General features: G+C 38.8%; 1 long non-coding RNA gene across 2 annotated transcripts in view; it reads right to left on the bottom strand.

Annotated features, from left to right (window-relative positions):
- The window catches only part of LOC119776847, a 36826-nt gene extending 25200 nt beyond the window's left edge, over positions 1–11626 (bottom strand). For both annotated transcript variants that reach the window (XR_005279839.1, XR_005279840.1), the window contains exon 1: positions 11490–11626. This is a non-coding gene — a long non-coding RNA (uncharacterized LOC119776847). The remainder of the gene's footprint in view (positions 1–11489) is intronic.
- Between the last annotated feature and the right edge of the window lie 5638 nt (positions 11627–17264).

Raw genomic sequence — 17264 nt, 5'->3', positions numbered from 1 at the left:
ACTGAGAGATGTATGGCTGACATGATTCAAAAGTAGACTCTGGCGCAGACACAATGCGAGTAAGGAAGCAGTTAGATTGTTTATTGAAAAGTTTTACAGAATAAAGTTCAGCCTGGCGTGATGGTTCGGATAACAGCGGCTTCTTCAGGAACTGCACGGAGAGAGATATAAGTTAGATTCTGGCAGGAGGATCCGAGTTATTTTGAGAAGATGCTGATTTCTTACAGTTCTTGGAGAGCGGTTCAGCTGGAGGGGAGGTTGGAAGAGCCCACTGAGATTGAGTCTTAGACAGAGATGGAGGGCTTAGACTTGAGAGCTCCAGAGGGTGGACAGGCAGGCGAGCAGTCGAGGGGAGGATCCAGGAGGACTGAGAGGAGGACCGGCTTGGAAACAGCGAGGCTTCACTGTGTGGAACTTTAACCGACTGGCGTCCGTCCCAGGGAATCCACTCCTCTAAATACTGCTCCCTGATTGCGTCCAATTGGAACCAGCTGGAGGCTCGTCAGGACTGGAGTCTAAGGAGGAAAAGGTAAGAAAGAACCCTAACGCAGCTCAGCACACAATCCAGTGAGCCCAACAGTACCCCCCCCCTCAAAGGACGCCACCTGGCGGACGAGTAGAAGAAGACGCCGAACGGCGCTCAAAGTCGGAGATGAGCGTGGGATCCAGAATGAAGGAGCGCGGAACCCAGGACCGCTGCTCCGGACCATAACCCTCCCAATCAACCAGATACTGGCAACCCCGACCACGGGGGCGGACATCCACAATGCGGCGCACAGTGAAGGCGGGGTGGCCGTCGACGATCCGGGCGGGTGGAGGGGGTCTGGACGGAGGGCACAACGGGCTGAAAGACACAGGCTTGGCTTGGCTGGGTCCGTCTTCACCTGTCCACCCTCAAAAACAAAACCAAGGAAAGTGATTGAAGAAACATGAAATTCGCACTTTTCAGCTTTGACATACAGGCGATTTTCTAGCAGACGGTGGAGCACCTTTCTTACATGGACCTTATGTTCCTCCAGATCTCTGGAAAAGATCAGGATATCGTCAATGTAAACAAAAACAAAGAAATTTAGAAAGTCTCTCAGAACATCGTTTATGAGAGCCTGAAAAACTGCTGGGGCATTAGAAAGGCCAAAAGGCATGACCAGATATTCGAAATGACCAATGTGAGTCTTGAAAGCAGTTTTCCACTCATCCCCCTCCCGAATACGAACCAGGTGGTAGGCGTTTCGGAGGTCGAGCTTGGAGAAAACGGTGGCCTGGCTTACGGGTTCAAAAGCAGCTGATATGAGCGGAAGAGAGTATTTGTTCTTGACCGTGATCTTATTTAGGTCCCGATAATCTATACATTGGCGGAGGGTTTTGTCCTTCTTCTCGACAAAGAAGAAACCGGCCCCAACTGGAGAAGAGGAGGGGCGGATGATACCTGCTTCGAGAGAACTGTTTATATAGTTCTCCATGGCTTGACGTTCAGGTCTAGACAAGTTGTATAATCGGCCAGAGGGAAGTGGGGCGCCTGGAAGAAGATTGATGGGACAATCATAGGGCCGATGAGGAGGCAAGGAGAGGGCTAAATCTTCACTGAAGACGCGTTGCAAATCGTGATAATCAGGTGGGACCTTAGAGAGGTCAGCTGGAGGTTGCAGAGGATTGGACATGGAGCTCTGAGGGGGGAGAGCAAAGCGGAGGCAGCAATTAGAGCACTCAGGGCTCCAGGACTCAATGCGGGAAAGAGACCAGTTAATTTGGGGGTTGTGTTTAATTAACCAGGGGTAGCCCAAAACCACTGGGGAGTTCTTGGTGGGAAAAACTATAAATGATATTTGTTCGTTATGGTTGCCTAGAGAAACAAACTGAAGAGGGACAGTCTGATGAGTAATGGTCTTGAGAGCGCTACCATCTAAGGCAGACACAAAAATTGGAGTAGGGAGTCTTTGAACTGGAATCTTGTATTGGTGAACTAGATCTGGGCTTATAAGATTCTGTTCAGAACCACAATCCACCAGGGAGAGCACGGGGAGGTTTTTACGATCAAAGCAGATGGACGAATGAATAGTTAGACGGAGGTTGTTTTGAATCGTGGTTTTGCCCGTCAGCACCCCCAGATTTACTGACGGGCAAAGGCTTTTGGGCGAACCGGACAGGCGGAAATCAAATGACCAGGGTGACCACAATACAGACAGCAGCCAGATGACAACCGCCGTTGGCGTTCCTCAGGTGAGAGCCAAGCTCTACCGATCTGCATGGGTTCGGGAGACGGGGGGCGAGGCTGAGGCTGAGGCTGAGGGTCAGGCGTCATAGCATAAGCATGGTGTGAAGTTGCTACATTTCGCTGACGGTTTCTTTCTCTGAGCCTATTGTCAATCCGGATGGAGAGATTAATTAACTGGTCCAGGGTTTCTGGTTCCTCTCGGCAGGCCAATTCATCTTTTAGCCTTTCACTGAGAAAATGCTGGAACGCCCCCTTGAGGGCTGTCTCGTTCCAACCGGATTCTGCTGCAAGAGTACGAAATTCAATTGCCAATTCTGCTGCTGACTTGTTTCCTTGTTTTAGAGTCCACAATTTTTTGGCTGCTTCTTCCTCTCCAACATGTAAGCAAAATGTCTGTTTAAATAAATCTAGAAATTCTCCAAAGGTGTACTCATAAATGTTTGAATCATCAATAATTGCTTCAGCCCACCTTAAAGCCTTGTCTCTGAGCAAGCCAATGACGTAGGAGATTCTGCTGGCGTCATCCGGAAATGACTGCGGGGACCGCCCGAACACTAGGGAGCACTGTAGCAAGAATCCCTTGCTTTTGTTCAGGTCGCCGGCGAATGGCTCAGGAGTGGGCAAAACAACGTCTCTGGAGATGGGAGACCTGGAAGAGGCAGCAGAACCAGCAGATAGGTTAAGTCTAGGAGGAGGAGGAGGAGACGGCAACTTGGAGCTAAGTTCCTGTACTTGGAGTGACAACTGGCTAAGAGTCTGCATGATTGAGGTTTGTTGTTGAGCTATTGTTGAGATAGCCGAATCATGACGGCCAAGGAGAACTCCTTGTTCGGATAAAGCGGTTCGTAGTTGTGCTGCAGAGTCATGCTGGCCAGTCGGTTCTGACATGATTCAAAAGTAGACTCTGGCGCAGACACAATGCGAGTAAGGAAGCAGTTAGATTGTTTATTGAAAAGTTTTACAGAATAAAGTTCAGCCTGGCGTGATGGTTCGGATAACAGCGGCTTCTTCAGGAACTGCACGGAGAGAGATATAAGTTAGATTCTGGCAGGAGGATCCGAGTTATTTTGAGAAGATGCTGATTTCTTACAGTTCTTGGAGAGCGGTTCAGCTGGAGGGGAGGTTGGAAGAGCACTCTGAGATTGAGTCTTAGACAGAGATGGAGGGCTTAGACTTGAGAGCTCCAGAGGGTGGACAGGCAGGCGAGCAGTCGAGGGGAGGATCCAGGAGGACTGAGAGGAGGACCGGCTTGGAAACAGCGAGGCTTCACTGTGTGGAACTTTAACCGACTGGCGTCCGTCCCAGGGAATCCACTCCTCTAAATACTGCTCCCTGATTGCGTCCAATTGGAACCAGCTGGAGGCTCGTCAGGACTGGAGTCTAAGGAGGAAAAGGTAAGAAAGAACCCTAACGCAGCTCAGCACACAATCCAGTGAGCCCAACAATGGCATTTACAAAATACAACCAATAATGACTAATGATTTTATTCCAGCCCTCATAAAGCCTTTTCAAGAACAGACATATTTTTTATTCCACAGACACCTTCGTCACAAATCAAAACTTGCTCTTACTTATCATCTAAATCATATTACCGGTATTTCATAGTACTACACTATACAAACCTGAAATTGGGGAGTTGGGGGATATCTACTAAGATACTCAGAGTCTGCTATGTTATTAATAATGGAAAAAGTGATACAAAATATTATCCATGCATACCAAACAAGTTCTCTTACGAATAGACAGAGTTGGTATAATTTTCAGAGGTTGTTTCATGCCATTGGTATTACCAAAATAAAATACTCTTTTGGCTAAATAATCTATTTAATTGCATTCCCAAAAAATGTTCCAGTAACATAAAAACGACAAGCCAATCTCTCTGTTTTTTGTTTTGTTTTGTTTTTACAGAAAAAGCTTCCAAGAATTAAACTTCATATTTTACAGCCTCCCTAATTAGAACTGACATTGCAATAAAATTCTGTGAACTGTTCTCTATTATTGTACTGTAGATGGTGGTCATCATGTATTCAGCTGGGGTATTTAAACTCAGAGTAATAACTAACAGGCATATAGCTTAGTTCCTAAGTGAATGAAGCAATGCTTTGATTGGATCCGGGCTCCCTGATAACCAAGCATAACAGATCTGTCTGCTCTATTTGTCCATCTTAGCACAGTGCATAATCCTGTATGTCTTCTAGCCAAGGAAGCCTTGGTATCAGCGTGATTTATGAAAGAGGATGTGACAGAGGGTGTAATGGTATCAGTTGTTTTCTCTTTATGCATTCAAGCTGCACAGTTAACACTTTAGCATCACTTCCCACCCATTAGGTCCTTCTTTACAAACACGCTGTTCTAGACAAGCCCTGAAACGAGAAATGTCATTGTCATTGAAGCTAAACCTATCATCTTATGTGATCTAGTTACTTATAGGACTTTTTAGGCCTTTATTGTTTTGTTATAGGAAAAAAACATATCAAAAGAAACACATCAGATAGACATATATCTAAAATTCTAAGTAGTTTAGACAAAGATAAGAATTAAAAAAAAGTTTTATGGGAAAAATTATAATTGTAAGCAGTTATCACCAAAGTGTTTGGAGGACCAAACCTACACTGGTCGCTTTTCTGGGTTTGTGATTCTTTTTCACTTAGCATACAAACAGATATGGTTGTTTCTTTTGTTGAAAATATACCAAAACTGTGTTCTGCCTAACGTCTGGGAACATGAAGTAACAATGTGAACAGTGAAGAACTTGTCAATAATTTGCTCTTCTACTTGCCAAATGAAGTGTTCAACCCCCATCTGGCTAGCTGTGTTATCTTCAAAGTTAGTTTATATTTAAAGTTAGCTTTCTTCAAGCATCTTATAAGGAAATGAACAATCATTTCCACCCAATTAATGTTAAATGTTAAATGTTGAATTTAGGAGCATGCTGTCATGATTTGATGAAGAGGGCTCAGAGTAGGTCAAAAAACTATAGTCAGTTTCAATGATGAATAATAAGAAAAACTTACTAACTGAGCTTGCAATGAGGAAAAAATAGAATCAACAATACATACAAATATGACAGGGCAATGGTAATATCAGAACAATGGAAGGAACCAGTACTGTTTGCTTCTTCTGTTGTGGATCTCATATTATTTTCAGTGGAAACTATGAACTCTTTGTCATCATCTGCACCTTGTGTATACATCTTTGCAAGTATTAACTTACTCATGAAATACATAGGAGACAGGAAATATCATTCGCAGTGTAACTGGGAGCCACACTGCCCTACTGTGGCCTGAATACATAGAGTACAAGGAGGCTCCACCTTTATTGCTGTGCTCAAATGAGCTTAATTACCAGGTGGCAGTGCAGATGGAAGGGTTTGTACCTAAAGCCCCTGTCACACTTTCATTATTTAGACCAGCATATGCCTGCGGTACTAAAAATCTGGCAAAAATGCTGGAATACGTTCGATAAGTTATGGGTATGTTTTGTATAAGTTATGAGCATGCTGAAGAATGCTAAACACGCTGGTACAAGATGACACATGGCGAGTGTATGCCAGTGTATGTGGGGCAAAAGTTACAGGTAAGGTATCCGATCGTTGACATAAGTTGTGGCATCTAGCTTATCCAAAACTTACGAGTAACTTGTGCATAACTTATGAGTAACTTATTAACTTATTAAGAACTCATCTCCAATGCATATCAATGTCTGATGTGTTCCAGATGACCATTGAATGTGTTTCTAAGTTACATTTACAGAATAATGGCGTATTGGCAGCACTTTGAAATAAAAGGGGTTTCACAGGAGGAAACCGTTCTCTTCCAGACTGCATCAACATTGTAGGGTTATTGAGAAGGTGAGTGTGATGGATCCTCCCTGCATTCACACCCACGGCCACAACCAACAAACTTCCTAGCAGACATGAAGCTGAATCTGCTGGGACTACAAACCTTTCGTTTTTTATTTATTTATATATTTATTCTTTTTTTGGCCGAGCGGTAAACAGCTAGGTTAACACCGCGATCAAAGACACCTGTTTATGCAGCCCGGGCTTCTCCGGGCGCATCGCTGCTCCCTGCAGGACATTGGCATCTGCATCATTTCATGGGCATTACGCTGCTGCACATTATGCATACGTTAGGCTGTTGTTGGACATAAGTTCTGGACTCATTATGAATACGCTATGTATACACCCAAAATTGAAAAACTACATAGAAAGTTCAGCGTATGCCAGCTTTTTAGGAGATTCTGCGACGTCGGGCATACACTGTCTAAATCAGCAAGGTATAACAGGGCCCTAAAGATTTGTTCAAACCGAACACAAACTTCACAGCAGGAGCGAACAATATACATGTACATATGCCCAATATACACCTTATGTAGTGGAGGACTCTGGAGCACTGTGGGACAAAGATCTCTATTATAGGGAGCTGAATGATGACTTTTTTCATCCAGCTCTCTAAATCTTGAGTATTAACAATACTGAGGATGATGGTGAACCTCTACACAGCTATTGTTGTCTCCATTGTTACATCCTGTGTTGTGCATGAATGTGTTCAGTGAATGGCGTCACTGAATACGTTCATAATTTTAGTGAATGGTGAACTGAACGGATCAGTTTTGAAGTAATGAAAGTAAACGAGAGAGACGTTCAGTCGGGGAACAATAAGCAACACACACAGCTCGCATTCACGTTCATTAATAATGACACTTTCAATGGATAATGTTAGGTTTTTATGCCACTTATTACAGCAAACAGCATGAAAGACCAGCATGTCTACTGCTAGTACTAAACTGCCTTATTCAGAGTCATCTGCTGGTATTTCTATTTCCAGTTTAGAAGGGCACTTGCCAGAGTTTTATGAAATAGCAAAGGAAGACTCTGCTTGAAAAAAAAAATCACGTTTTTGTGCAAACTGTGCCAACTAGGACTTAAGTCCGTATTTCGGCCACATCCACTTAACATTTGAAGCATCACATGAGTTAAAACATCTAACCTCTAAATCCTCTGGATGAGGAATGTAATGTAAGGAATTATTTTTGAACCTGATATTTTCAGCAGAACCTGAATGTACCTGTATGCTTCTGAAGTTCTGTGTAATTTGGCTGAATAAAGGCTTCATTGCTTGTAAATTATACCTTGACTGCATCAAGTATTTTCCATTTCTTTGTATATATTATGATCACACATTTAAATGGTGAAATGTGAGGCTAGTGTGTAGGATCGTGGCTTAATTTGCCAAATGAGCTTGAAATAGTTCATTATAGGTTTGTGAACTTACAGTAGTTATTTGTTTGAAAAAGTGAACTATGAAAATGAGCAAGTGCATTTTTATCTGGGAAAACTGAACTTCGAGGTTTTTAATTTTATTTGTAAACTGGCATAGCATTGCTTGCATCATCTATCACAGGCTGGTTTGCTGCAGCTTTAGCCAGGGACAAAGCCAAGTAGGAGCGGCTCATCCACTCAGCAGAGAGGATTATTGGCCTCAACCTCCCATCTCACCAGAACTATATGTTTACAGTACCTAGAGGAGTGCAGCCAGGATTGCAGCTGACCCCACTCACCCTGGACACTGACTGTTCCATTGCCTCTGGCAAAAGTCTCGGGTCCATCAGGAGCAGGACCTTAAGCAACCAGAACAGTTTCTTCTCTGTCACTGCCTTGCCGAACAGATGTTTAAGTGGTCACAAACAAGTATGAGCTTATTTTGTTTTTTGCTTGTTTTTTTGTTTTTGTTTTTTTTTGCACTAACCACACTGCTCTTGGGATTCATTTGGTAGTGAATGATAAGGAGTGTAAACTGTTCCATAAAATATTTCACTTGATCATAATAATATTTGTTGTACAATTGTGAATTAGAAATGTACGTTTTTATTGTCATCAAATTTAAAGGGTTTGCAATCTTTCATGTTTTGCGACAGAAGAAAATCAAACCAGATGCTGTGGCTGTGTTTTCAAAATGAAGAAAGAGAAAAGAGAGAAATACATCTTTTAAATATTACATTAGAAATATGTAAGAGTTTTATAATATTATTTCTTTCTCTTTTTTATGTTATTCGTAACACTTAAAAGAATTAGAACTGTTGATCTGTTTAAGCAAATTTCCTATAAGATCAGTAGGCTGAAAATAAATAAATGAAAAATTCTTTACCTTTCTATGAACTTTTTTGTGAAATATTAGTTATTCTCCCTAAAATTGACTTTTGCTTTTGTGATAGACATCTCTGTATCACATTCAGCTACTTAGCAAGACCAGTTGGTTCTGATAAAAAGGGAGGGTATACTGCTGTGGGTTCTACAGTGGAAATGCCCCCAAAAATCAGCAAGGATGAATAAAGGTTTTAGTATAAGATGTTTGAAAATGAAATGTCCCAGTTCTCCTGGTAAAAAAATTGCCTTTACACTAACACACACACACCCGAGGTTCAGAGTAACATACTGCAAAAATGCTTGAACAAAGATGATGGAACTTACTGATGATAAATCGCATGGAATATACATTGGTAGCCATTAAAAATGTCGCCACTTTCCTTGATAGGCCCTTGGCTGGTCATTGGCTGGTCCCGTACAATACTTTTGTTTAAACATCAATATTTGTACTAAAATATTCCTTCTGTCATGATTTGTTGACATTAAGATCTAAACAGAAGAGTTATCTCCTGGTCAGACCCTGACATTTAACGAAAGGGTGGAGTCAGAGTAAAAAATATGCAAGAGGAGGTCCCTCCAGTGGCTGGAAGTTGGAGGGGATTTCGCTGGGAGTTGGATGGAAAGGGCCATTTTGAATGGCTGCTACTGTACTTTTAGTCCCTTACTGCTACATGCCTTCTTTAATCTCAAGTAATTCGTAAAGATATGCTTTTTTTCTTAATTTAAGTCACATAAATTTAAAACATGATCAGAAGATTCATAATAGTTTGATTTAACATGCTTTATATTCATCTGGATTCACTGCATTACATCAAAAATGTGATATTTAAAGCTCTAGAGTGAGAAGATTGTGTCATTGAAATGTATTATTAGATAATATTAATTCCAAATTTTATACCATTATTAAAGCATAACACTAACTTATTTATTGTATAAGTCATAAGTTTGTTAGCACAATGGCTACAGACAGCAAAATGAGTCAGTGGTATGTACATCACCAAACCGTTGCATGCTAAATAGAGGAGCTTATGCCCTACAATAATGCTACATTCTGGCTGCGACTCTAATAAAACAATAATAAATCTCAACCCTGTTCAGAGAGGGTCGGCAAATTACAATATCTCTCAGCCTCCTGGGTAAAGTGTTATGGGCTATGTTCAATGACATTCAAGCTCACTGTCTGTCAGATGATTGAGAGGTTAATCGCTGAGTAAACAAACATCTCCAAATGCATTATAATAAGAGCTTAGCTGTACTAAGGTAAGAATGTGATGACAATGATTTAGCTGGCTTCAGTGAAAAATCTCTGATTTTTAATCTCTTTGGATTAACAGAAATGCTATTGTTTCCAGATTGCTATAAATGATTTTAAAGGAATAACAAGGCCAATATTTAATCACAGCTTAATGGAGCTGAAATGCCAAAAGACCTGTAACATGGATGATAGATGTCAATTTTACTTGTTGAACAAACAGGGAATATTTTATGTCTATGTTGCTCACACTATACTGTTGGTGATGTTTTTAGGTGTATTCAAATGTTAACATCAATTTTAACATAAGAGTTCAAATAAATCATCCCATTGTTTGAGTAATATTTAACAGACTAATATAAAACTGTATAATATAAAACTGTGTAATATAAAAGATTTTCTTTCCCCCAAAAACATGTTTGTGAAGAAATACTATATATATGTCTTATACTGAGCATTAGAATGATTTAAAATAATATACTCTACTTTGTCTAATAAATATTATAGAACAATAATTTAAGCTTTGTGCTCTTTCAGTGCTGTTAAAAGAAAATTATAAAAACAACATGTGATTATTTGGGTGGTTTGATTTCTGTTTGTGGACCAAAGTAGCAACAGAACCAGGATAGTCTCATGATGAAGATATACATAATAAATTACAGACAGTAATTGTAATGAATTACACAAAAAAACCTACAGAACCAGAAGGAATACAACATATAATCCAGCAATAAGAAGACTAAACTCAGAACAGAAGTGTATACTTTGAGGGGAAAATAACAGAGGAACAACATAAGTACAATCAACAGAACAAAAGCAAACTAGGGGATGAACAAAACAAGAAAAAATGCATTGAAAACATAAACAAAACTCTAAATATATATGATAGCTGTGATGCTGGGTATGCTTATATCACGTTTGCCTAAGAAATTCTTAAAACTGCAGCTAAAGAATCAGTTCCCAGTTGTTTTTGAAGGGACAAAGCAGTCTGTAACAGGATCACCAATCAAGTAAATATAACAATAATGTCAGATGCTGCTGACTGATAGTAACATAGTTTCAAAATCACTGCTTGGAATTGTTTTGCAGAACAAATGTTCTTTCTGTGACTTGCTGTGGCTAACTTGTTGTATCTTTCTTGCTTGTTTTTTTTTTTAGGTTAGTATTCCAACAGACCATAGTAAAGTTTCCTTTATTTCCTCCTTCCAGGCAGTTCCTTCTAACTCTCCTGTGCTACATTTTCTAGGTCCATATTTTTTGCTTGTATTTGCATTTTGATATGCTACCAAAAAAAGGCTGTTCAACTGTGCATCAACTTTTGGAATGAATCACCTACATCAAAGAGTTTTTGTTTACTCTGTTATTTTTAATTAACATGATTAATGCAATACCAATTACATAATACAAGTGAAGTAGTTCAGCTGGAATATGAAATATAGAAATGATAAATGTATGAAATAGATAATTAAATAAAAAATCTCCGTCAGCAAAAATGTCCCACATATGCTTCACCTGCACCAAGTCTATCTTTGTCTGGAAATTTAGTACAGTATGTCATATAGCACTGTATAATAAACAGATAATATTAGGAAAGCCAGTGTAAAAAAATTAATGATGTCATTGTTAGAAACATCACACATTAAATTAGCAATAACTAGAATAAAGACGTTACCATACCTGCAGAACAACATGCAGCAACATGCCAGTAGTAACAAACGACACTAAGGTCCTTCTAGCTGAGATATAGATAGCTTTAACCCATGGGGATAGCTGGGTGGGCGATAATGTCTTCCCAGAAGGCCTCACAGAGCCCAGCACCCCTTTTCCCCCTAGGAGGCAGGATAGGTTCAGTTCACAAACAGAGCAGAGTTACTCACCCAGGGAACTCCTGAGCCGTACAGGTGAGATCACACATGTATCACTTCAATTTATCATTCTCACAGGGCAGGCTTTGCAAACATGCTCTAGCTGCTAGATCAACCGATACGAAGCATGGCCAGGCACCCGTGTCCCAGCAGCTTCCTCTCCTGAAATGGCAAATGTGCAAAATAGGGATTAGGTTACTGTTGCTTGCAGCAAGTATGAACAGCTCTTGCAACTATATACTGTAATGCATTTTTTTTTTTATCTCCGTCCTGAAAGTTATAGAATGGATTCTTATTTTAACCTTTAGGATAACATATATTGTATCTTTGGCTTTCCACTAGGTGCCTTTATAATCCAATAGGTTTAGCACTAGGTATCCTGTGAGGAATTTAAGTATAATAAAATTAAATATAACTCAAAAATATCTGTATTTAAATATTCTCTAATTTTAATCATCTGCAATAGAGATAAAAACCACACAACTCTGGTTTAGACAGACATAATACATTATATTCTAAGTATGTTGGTAAAGCTTTATGTGGATGTTAATAAAAGAAAATTAATTTTAACAGGATTAAACTAGAATTGAAGAAAAAAATACTTAAAAGGACAACAACATCCAAACCAAGCCACATACTGCCGACAACCGTTTTAAATCTTTTGAGGTGTGATCTTTGCTTGTGCAAGAGAAAAAAAACCTTATAGATATGAGAAACTGAAACCATATTTTTGCAAACAAAAAATTATTTTGGTGGATCTGTTATGATTACTAAAATGATTATGTTCTGAAAAAACAAAATAAGTTATTTTTATCAAATACAAAAACACACAAAAATGTTGGGTCAAATTACAATCACAGTTTGGTAAATCGCATGTGATTATTCCAAAAAAGCAAACTAGTTTCAAAATGTGTCATTCTCAAAGACACAACTATAATATTGAGATCATTTATGGAGGAGAATGTGACCTCAGCTTGTACTGCTAAAAAGATGGAATAAGTGGTGATGGATTTATAAGGGCAGCGTTTTAAAAGTTAACCTCGTAGGTATTGCACAGTAAACTGTCGAAGTCAAGGTACTGAATTTACAACATTTGTTTGATTAAGCTGAAGACATCTGCTTTCATTGTATTTACTATTACAATTTTTTTGTTAATAGAATAACCTTATGGTGTTTAGTTTACACAACTAGTATCTATTCCTCCTTCTAATGAGGTGGGATAAATCTATGAAGAATAGAACTGTAGTACTTTAAACAAGAACCATAAGGCCATAAACCTTGATCATTTTGGACATTGTGAACCGATGTCCATGTTTTATCCTAATATGTTCACAGGAGTAGAGGGTGATGCTCTGCTCCACTGTGCAGCTGGCCTATCATAGCTTCTGCAAACCTTCCCCGAACTGACTCTACAAGACACCTCCAACAGAGGTGTGCCTTGGCCCCCAACAGAGTTTGAGAACAGTAAAACGCCACAGCACAGAAGGTTTGTTTCTCTTTCCATGAAGCTTCCCAGGGGTTCACATTCGAAGAGGACAACATCATGGCGCCAGGCCCAAGGCCCAGATCTCAAGCATGACCAAGGCTAAGTCATAATGGTTGACATTTCAGAACCAGATGGCTGCTAAACAGATGGCAACATTTTTCTCTGAGTTTTAGAAGCTGCAGAGGCAGAGTGGAGGTGAAAGCCTCATAAGGAAGCCTTTCCCTTGGTGTGTGGCACATGCTGTGAGCCTGCCATGCTAAGTTGCTAACTGTTGGAAGAAACCCAACTTTTCAAAATGGACATGGACAGAGGTATAGGGTCTGGCACACTTAGGGACAGATTTTAGAGTATTTTGATCAGTTTGTGTGTTTTCTGATTTTGAGATGTTATTTTTTAAAGCTAAAACAAGCTTTATTTCACTAAGGGTTTAAATACTGATGAAACATGTTAATGTGTTTTTTTTATCATACGCTCATTACATTTCGATTACTAAATTATGACAAAAAAAAAAATCATTTAATGGAATCCTCATGTCTGTTCGCTGCTAGCTGGTTCAAGGAGGGTAAATAATCATTTAACTAAAGGTATTATATTCCTGATTGATTTCACAAAACATTATCTGGCCAAATAATGTTTTATTTATAACACTTTCATTTGTTGTGCTAACACATAGCCAGTAGGGCCTATGTTCATAGACAATATATATGACAGTCGGAATAATATTTGATCAAATAAGATATTTACCACTCCTACTGGGATAGGAAATACATATATTAATGTTGCACAACAACTGTATAGAAATACTTTAAACAGTAAGAAACAACAATACAATGTGTCACGTACCAATCATTGAATAACACCATATTTATTTTTAGGGGTTGAATTAAAAAATGTTGAAAAGATTCCAAAGTGTCTAGTCTTCTGCAACAGCGATGACAGCCCTTACTCTAACGAAATAGCAGATCATACAAAGTGTTGAGGTATTCCAATATGGAAAGTGTGAAGTGGTTAAAACAGATGGCGGGGGATCAATGCATGTGCCTTATGTACCTCTCGCTATGCAGTTATTCTCAAATTTTCCCTTGTTTTCACTTCAGTGCTCCCAACTGACAAACCCTCTGCTCTTGCAGCTTTCTATTGTCAGACACAGCCGAAGCCATGTCTCGCCAATTAGGGGAATAGCAGCTTTGGAAAGCCTTCCTGCTATGTCTCCCTGCATTTCAGTCTTGGTTTGGATATGGCTGTGCTAAGGTGTCATATTGGGAACAGTCTGCCAAGACAAGACACATACCACAGTAAGCATAATGATCAATAATTTGCACATTCCTATCCACTAGTGATTTGACTAAAATAGCCTGTATGCAGCCACTGCTGCTTAAGTCTCAGTCAGACTCAATTCTTAAACCTGAAATACTGATTTAAATATATAAATGTTTAAAATGTTGTCTTCAGAAGAATTATTATTGTTTTTTTATTGTAATTTGAGGTAGTTTTGCTTCCAGTTTGAAAAAAAAAAGATGACCATTTCAAACAAAATTATTCTTTTCAAATCTAGAATTAACATTCTGGATGTCTAGAAATTAGTTTCAGATCTCCACATTCCTATTGTTACTGGTCATCATTTGTATCATTTTGACTGTGAAGACATGTATTTCAGGTATCACAAATACATATTTAGTCAACTTGATAAATGTCAAAACGGCCACTTAAACTATGTAAACATTTTTAGGTATATAAAACTTAATTCATACTAGTATAATTTAGTTTTTTACTTTCTGGGCGGGGAGGCACTTCCTGTTGCCATAGTGACTCATCGAATTGGGGCTCCACTGACATTGGCTTTTATTTCTTCTTATGCATTTGTTTAACTTTGAGTAGACCTACTTTGAGTTTACAGTTTCACAACAGCTGCTACGTGTATGAATTACTTCAATCAACTCTCAGTTCCTGACCCAAGGCTAGATCAATTTAGAGTTACAGATTTTAATCTTAGTTTATTAAACCTCCTTCTTGAAATGGACCGCTGGTCACTTATTATCTTATTCTATGGGTTTAGCAGAACACACAGAACACACACTACAATTACCAATACAAGCTGCATCTGATATAAACAAGACCATGCTGCAACAAGTGTTGTAATTCACACGATGTTTGAAATCTAATAGTCATGCATACCAATTTCTTACATTTTACAAATTCCTACAGGTCAGGGTTGCATATTAAACAGCTTTATGTAAACACTATGTTGCCAAGTTGAAGTTTCTTGCCTATTAGGTTATTGTGTAACACAGAGTACTGTATGTGTATGCTGTACAACAAAGCTCACGTAAGGCATAAAGCTTATGGTTATATTTAGCTTCATGCTGGCATGGTAAGCTGCCAGGGAGACAGAATGGAGGCATATGAAGACACATGACACATGAGAAAAATTTAAGTAGAGGAGACAAGAGAAGAGACGGGACCAGTTGGCAGCTGGTATTCTAGCATTTATGATATAGACACAATAAACAATCTGATTTGCATCTATGAGATCTGTCTGCTTGGTTCCTGGAATTCTTAATAGTCAATCATTTACTTTCTAGTGGCGATTTTTCACTAACTGTATGGAAAAAAGAAAGAGCAACACCTGACGAGTAAAATATAATTAGACTGAGTCTGGGTTATTCTTTTTCATAAAGATTATACAGAGGGAGCTGATACACACTTATTCTGCTGTATGGGAACCCGCACTTCCACTCTTTTTTTGACCTTGAAATCTCTATGCTAATACATTGATCATGGATACTGCGCAGAGGTGAATATCCATGATGATGGAAGCAACTACATGTTTATTTCCCAAAGTTGATTTGTATGCACTATGGGTTCTTGGACTATATATATGTTTCAGTTTGTTTCTCAATCTGCTCTATATATGTGGACGCAATTTATATACCCAATGCACCTTTTCTTCCTTTTGGCACCTTTTTTTGATTATTGAGCTGTTCTGACAAGTGAATATCTCCACTCTGAGATCCATAAAGTCTCTCTTATACCGGTACAGCACACCCAAGGTTTATGATGAATAAGCAGCTGAAGAAGAATGGATGGATATAACTGATTCTTTCATCGTTTCAGGTTTGTGAGTTATAGATATATTTTGTGTTTTATTGTCGACTAGACATAATGAGCACCTCTGAGTCTTTTTTTCCCCACATCTCCCCATTTCACAAATGTGGATATCACTTTGTAGTTGTGAACTGTATCACAGTTATTAATGTTTCATGAACTTATGTTAACAATTAATCACAGTAATAGGGTGACCTGCATTGAAACTAAAGTTATAGCTACTCTCTTTATAATGAAGGCACATAATGTTGCATAGTGAGTTAAATATTAAATCTATTTCTCTGGTTTGAGAATTTGTCTTGTTCCTTTAAAATTTTAAATTCACAAAAAAAAATTTTTTGTGTGTGTTTCTACAGCCTCCTGACATCTGTGCCCTATCAAATCTATAAAGAAGTAGCTTTGTTGTTGAGACTGTTGGACTGTTAGAGATGAAACCGTGTTGCAACAACCCAATCCTTATATTTCTCTTTATGAATATGGTATAATGACGAGTAGCATCCTGTTGTGCTTACAGGGACTTAGTTAAATAATAGCTCTTAGCTGCTGGTGATTAGGGCACTGTGTTAACCTCAACGTTTTCTTCGGGGATTTAAAACACTTCCAAGAAAACACATTATATCTCCACATTCAATTAATTAAAGGAAACTTAATTCTGAATGCTACAGGCCATCATTGTAGAAATGCAATTTGAAATTCATACATGGTAATTTTAGGGAACCTGTTTAAGTGGTGGGAGGTGGACAATTGGTCAATGGTTACTTTATTGGAGACTCTGGCACTTTATCAATAGCATCTTATTAGAATGACTTTTTTTTTAACAGTCTCCTGTCTGGCAATGTGGCAATAAGAATAATTGTCTTAATACCAAAAATAACCCAACAGATTTGAGTTTCGCAAGTGAAGCAGTACAGCTATCGTCATAGTGTTACGCTTGATTTATGCATATAAATTGCTTTATTATAATTATGCAGGGAGTTTTATTGATTATATGAACACTGCAATGTAAGTAGAACAGGAAAAAAAGGAGAAAAGATGAAAGAAATAGATAATAGGGTAATAACGATAAGACATCTTCACTCTGCTTCATTACCTGCAAAAAGATGTAAAAAGAACAGCACAACCAAAAGACATGGTACAAGACATACAATAAAGTAACACCTAGATACTATCGCTGAAGTATAAGTAGTATTATTTAA

This window comes from Cyprinodon tularosa, unplaced genomic scaffold (genome assembly GCF_016077235.1).
Source record: "Cyprinodon tularosa strain WSP-4 unplaced genomic scaffold, ASM1607723v1 ctg96, whole genome shotgun sequence".
In the NCBI taxonomy this organism is placed as follows: domain Eukaryota; kingdom Metazoa; phylum Chordata; class Actinopteri; order Cyprinodontiformes; family Cyprinodontidae; genus Cyprinodon; species Cyprinodon tularosa.
This window is presented reverse-complemented; position numbering and strand designations above follow the sequence as displayed.